The 5,000-nt window shown below is 37.3% G+C and overlaps 1 protein-coding gene across 5 annotated transcripts in view; it reads right to left on the bottom strand.

The window, feature by feature from the left end:
• The window catches only part of LOC115223663, a 125,471-nt gene extending 121,234 nt beyond the window's left edge, over positions 1–4,237 (bottom strand). For 2 of the 5 annotated variants that reach the window (XM_029794336.2, XM_036512344.1), the window contains exons 1-2: positions 1,361–1,562; positions 496–862 (exon numbers count right to left, since the gene is read on the bottom strand). The gene's annotated coding sequence lies outside the window, so the exon portion shown is untranslated. Of the gene's footprint in view, positions 1–495; positions 863–1,360; positions 1,563–3,768 lie in introns of those variants that run through there. The other 3 variants (XM_036512341.1, XM_036512343.1, XM_036512342.1) reach the window with 3 other exon arrangements.
• Between the last annotated feature and the right edge of the window lie 763 nt (positions 4,238–5,000).

Below are 5,000 nucleotides of genomic sequence, written 5' to 3'. Positions count from 1 at the left end.
CATGGCCACAGTCCATTTCCTGAAACTTGTAAAAGAATAAAAAATGGTATATATACAGGAGAGAGGGGGGATGAGAAAGAGAGCGAAAGAAAGACAGGATGTGAGAGAGAGAGACCGACAGACAGACAGAGACAGACAAGATATAACAGTGTTAGACAATAAAAGTGAAAGGAAGGAAGGAAGGAAAGAAAAAAGTGAGAAAGAGAAAGAAAGAGAAGAGAATAAACGAGAAACAGCGAAAGAAGGAGAGAATAGAGAGAGAAAGCGAAAACGAAAGAAACAGAGAAAGAAGGAAAGAAAGAGAGAGAGAAAGAAAGAAAGAAAGAAAGAAAGAAAGAAAGAAAGAAAGAAAGAAAGAAAGAAAGAAAGAAAGAAAGAAAGAAAGAAAGAAAGAAAGAAAGAAAGAAAGAAAGAAAGAGAGAAGGAAGGAAAGGATAGCTAGATGAAAAAAGAAGGATAACAATTATAATACTTGGTCGTGTCTTCTTGCCTTACCTTAGCAGTTATTCCCAAACAAACAGCCGTTTCTTTCATTATCCATTTGGTAAATATTTAATGCCAGGAATAATATTGTGTGATATATTCAGAGATGTTTCACACACAAATATAATAATATAAACAATCTAATCACAAATTAACAGAGATGTTGTTTATTTTTTCTTTCTCTTTCTCTTTCTGTTCCCCTTGTTTCGATTTTGCGGGGTTTTTTTTCTTCTTCTCCTTATTCCGTTTTTATCCTTTTTTTTGTAATTTTGTTTCTTCTCCAAGATCTTATTACTTCCAACAAGATATTAATTAATAATTAATATATCTTCTTTCTGATTTCGAAGAATGTACAAAAACAAGACTTGAGTTTTTGAATCTAAAATTAAAAATAAAATTCCAATCAACTTACTTGATGGGTTTTTTTCTATATATGTGTATATATATATGTATATATATATATTTATATATATAATTTATGAACTAGTGAATATAAATATAACGACACATGCATTACAGATACATGTATACACATATGTGTGTGCGTGTATGTATGTTTATATATGTGTGTTTGTGTGTGCGTGCGTAGAACTCCGGTCACTGGGGTTAACTTGTCAATGATGTAATAATAATAATATTAATAATAATAATATTAATAGTAATAGTAATAGTATTAATAGTTGTTAATAGATCCTTGCGCTACAAGATGTTGTCCGGCATGTGATGAGGGGAAGAAAAAACAATACGATGGTTAAAGAAAGATCCTTGATGGTTTTCGTTATTTCTGTAACTAACAACAACTACAACAATAACAACAACGACAAGAACAACAAGAACAAGAACAACAACAAAAATATGAGAAAGAAAGACAACGAACTGGCATGAACTGTGCCAATGTCACTTGAACTGTAGTCCCTCCCGTCTTTCTTTGAGACTTTTCAGAAATACGTGAAGATGTAGATGTGAGATGTGTATGTGTAGTAGTAACAGGAGTAGTAGTTGTTGTTTCTGGCAGAACTAGAAGAAGTAGCAGTAGATGTGGTAGTTCTACTGCTGTTTTCTGCAATGGTTGGCAGCAGCAGCAGCAGCAGGAGCAGCAACAGCAGTAGGAGTAGCAGTAGCATCAGTAGCAGCAGCAGAAGCAGATAGTGATATTAGGGGTGAGAGGAAGAAACCAAACGAATTAGATTTCAGATTCCGGCCTCCCTCCCGTCTCTTGTCGCACGTTTTTACTAAGAAATCCAGTGTTTTTGTTGTTGCGGTGGACCGAAAAAAACCCCAACAAAACGGATTTCCAAACAGCAAGTGCAACTATATTAGCAGAGTTAGCTAGTAATAGTAGTATTAATAATAGTTAGTGGTGGTTTGTAGTAGATAGAAATATTGGTAGTAATGTTTATTGTCTGTAACGTAACCAAACAATGCTTTACCCTCCACCGTCGTCCAACATTGGCGCCGCCACCATTCCTGGTTGTGACTGAGACAAGGCGTACATCTTTTAACTCTTCTCTTACACTCATTAACAATGATAGGGATGCTTCTCTTCCATCCAGAGACTTTCTCATTCATTCTTTCTCTCTCCACTATATATATATCCTCTGTGTGTATATGTGTGTGTCTCATCCTTTTTTCTCTATCTATCTATCTATCTATCTATCTATCTATCTATCTATCTATCTATATCTATCTATCTATCTATCTATCTATCTATCTATCTATCTATCTATCTATCTATATCTATCTATCTATCTCTATCTATCTATCTATCTATCTATCTATCTGTCTGTCTATATATTTTTGTGTTCATGTCACATGTAAACAGCTACAACACATACACATACACACACACACACACAATATTGGTAGTACCACTATAAACCAATATACTAAGCGTAACCACAAAATACTATTACTACACCACCATAAAGTCATTCATACTGCTATTAGCACCAACTATTGTCACTCATTCACACACATACACACACACGCCACTGCAAGCATTATCACTATCAACATCACAACACCCACATAACAAAGACACCACCATCACCAACAGACCGGAACGACAAACACACACACACACACACCGGTTCATCACACATTCAACGGGGCTCGAAAGCTTCTACGCAATCGTTTGACCTGTAAGAAATAACAGCCAAATTATCCTCAAATCATACTCTAGTCTTAAAAATGGGAAGGAAACATAGGATAATGTAGATGAGCCTGGATATTCTTTAAAAAAAATATGAAATAAAAAGCGATAGTCACAGCTGGAATGCCTGTAATCTCAAGGGTCTGCTCAGCCAGATCAAAGCTTTGATCTGAGGTTAAACTACAATAAGAATTTAGCTAGAAATAGCAGCCAAATCTTCCTCAAATCATATTCCAGTCTTAAAAGTGGGAAAGAGATGGGATAGCGTAGGGGGGGGCCGAGACATTTCCTAAATAATAAAATTAATTAAAATTAAGAAGTGGTTGTCACAGTTGGAATGTCTGATCGTAGGGATCTGCTCAGCCAGATTAAAGCTGGAAATAATAAGAATCTAGCTAGAAATAGCAGTCAAATCTTTCTCAAATTAAACGCCAGTCTTCCCTAAAAGTAAATTAAATTAAAATTAAAAAGTGATAGTCACGATTGGAATGTCTTATCTCAGGGGTTTGCACAGCTGCATCAAGGCATTAAGCAACTGTAAGAACGTAGCTAGAAATAGCAGTCAAATCTTCCTCAAATCATACACTAGTCATAAAAATGGGAAGGAAACACAGCCCTAAACAATGAATAAATATAAATAGAATTAAAAAGCGAGTCATAACTGGAATGTCTATGATCTTAGGTGGAGCAGATCAGAGCTCTAGCCTAGGGTTAAAGAGCAACAAAAGCCTAGCTAGAAAAAGCAGCCAAATTTTTCTCAAATCATACTAGTCTTAAAATTAGGAGGGTGACAGAATAATGTAGACGGGCCTAGACAACCCTAAAAATCTAAAAAAATATTTAAAAGTGATAGTCATAACTGGAATGTCTGTCATCTCAGGAGCCTGACCGGCTAGATCACCGCTATGACCTAGGGTTAAACAACAAAAACCTCGCTAGAAATAGCAACCAAATCACTCTGAAATTACATTCATTGGACAAAGCAGTTCAACCACCTAAATACTGTATGTATGAAAGGAAAGGAAGAAAACGATGAGATGGCCACGGCAAGAATGTCTTTTGATAATAAACCCGGTTGATCAAGTTTGACGTAGGTGACTAATAACAACAACGAGATGATGAAATTCACTTACCAAAACAAAGACAAACCATTCATCCTTTTTTTTCTTTTAAACTTCACAGAATTATATCGTTTATATTATTGTTATGGTCTGTTTTATTTCTATAATCGATTCTGTGTAAACCCTGTCACCATTGTTTCTGTATTTGGTGTTTTTTAATTAAGGGTTTCCCTCATCCGCCGCGGTAGTCGATGCGGTTTCAAGTTCAAGTCGACCTCACAGACAATTTGCAATTCGTACAAAGCAGAGGGCAAAGGTCTGTTGCGAAACAAAGGCCGTTGACAATAAATGTGAGTGTGAAGGTGGTTAGAAATGGGAATGGACACGGAAAGCAAAGGGACATCGAAGCAAAAGGGCCTTCGACTGACTTTTATTGTTGTGACGGAGCCAAATCGGGGTGGGGAACGAGTATATGCGTGTCTGCCTCAATCTATGAATATGTATGTATGTCTGGAAGTATGTATGTATTTATGTATGTGTCGTATATTGAATATAAGTGAGGGTCTGATGTGTGTGTATTTATATGTATATATGGTTGTGAATGTTTGTGGTGAATGTGATGAGGGAAAAAAGGGACATCTTGAATGAATGAATAGGTAGGGAGGTAGGTGGAGTAGAATAGCCGGTTCAGTAAATGTGTGTATGTAGTGGGGAGTGGGGCATTTATTGGAAGGTCTCACAGTGTTGTTATATGGGAGGGAGGGAGGGAGAAAGTGAGAAAGAGGAGAGGGAGACAGAGTGGGGGAGAGAGAAAGAGGAAAGTGAGACTGAAGGACGGGGAGAGAGAGAGAGATGTTATTTGAAACATAGTGTGTGGGGAGGATGGAGAAAGAAAGACTGGAATAAAGTGATGGAGGGAGGGTGAAGAAGGTTCGAGACAGAGTTGGAGGAGGAACGAAAAATGTGAAGGAGGATGAGGGAGAGAGGGGCTGAGGACGACAGGGAGAAGGAAAAAGAAAACGAAAGTGTGATCAAGAGAGAGAGAGAGAGAGAGAGAGAGAGAGAGAAGAGAAGAGTGAAAATGAGAGAAAGGAAATGGCGATAGAAAAACTCCGAAGGAAAAGAGATGGTGTGTAACGAGAGAAAGAGAGAGAGAGAGAGACAGATAGACAGGGAGGCAGCGTAGTAAGAGAGAGATAGCGTGAGTTGTGGTGAGAAAGGGATTTGTGAGAGAAAGACAGAAAGTTGTGAAAGAGAAAGTTGTTTTCTAAGAGAGAGAGGCAGAGTGAGAGAGAGAGAGAGAG

Source organism: Octopus sinensis, linkage group LG23, assembly GCF_006345805.1.
Source record: "Octopus sinensis linkage group LG23, ASM634580v1, whole genome shotgun sequence".
Taxonomy (NCBI): Eukaryota; Metazoa; Mollusca; class Cephalopoda; order Octopoda; family Octopodidae; genus Octopus; species Octopus sinensis.
The sequence above is the reverse complement of the archived record's forward strand: the minus strand, read 5'-3'. Positions and strand labels throughout refer to the sequence as shown.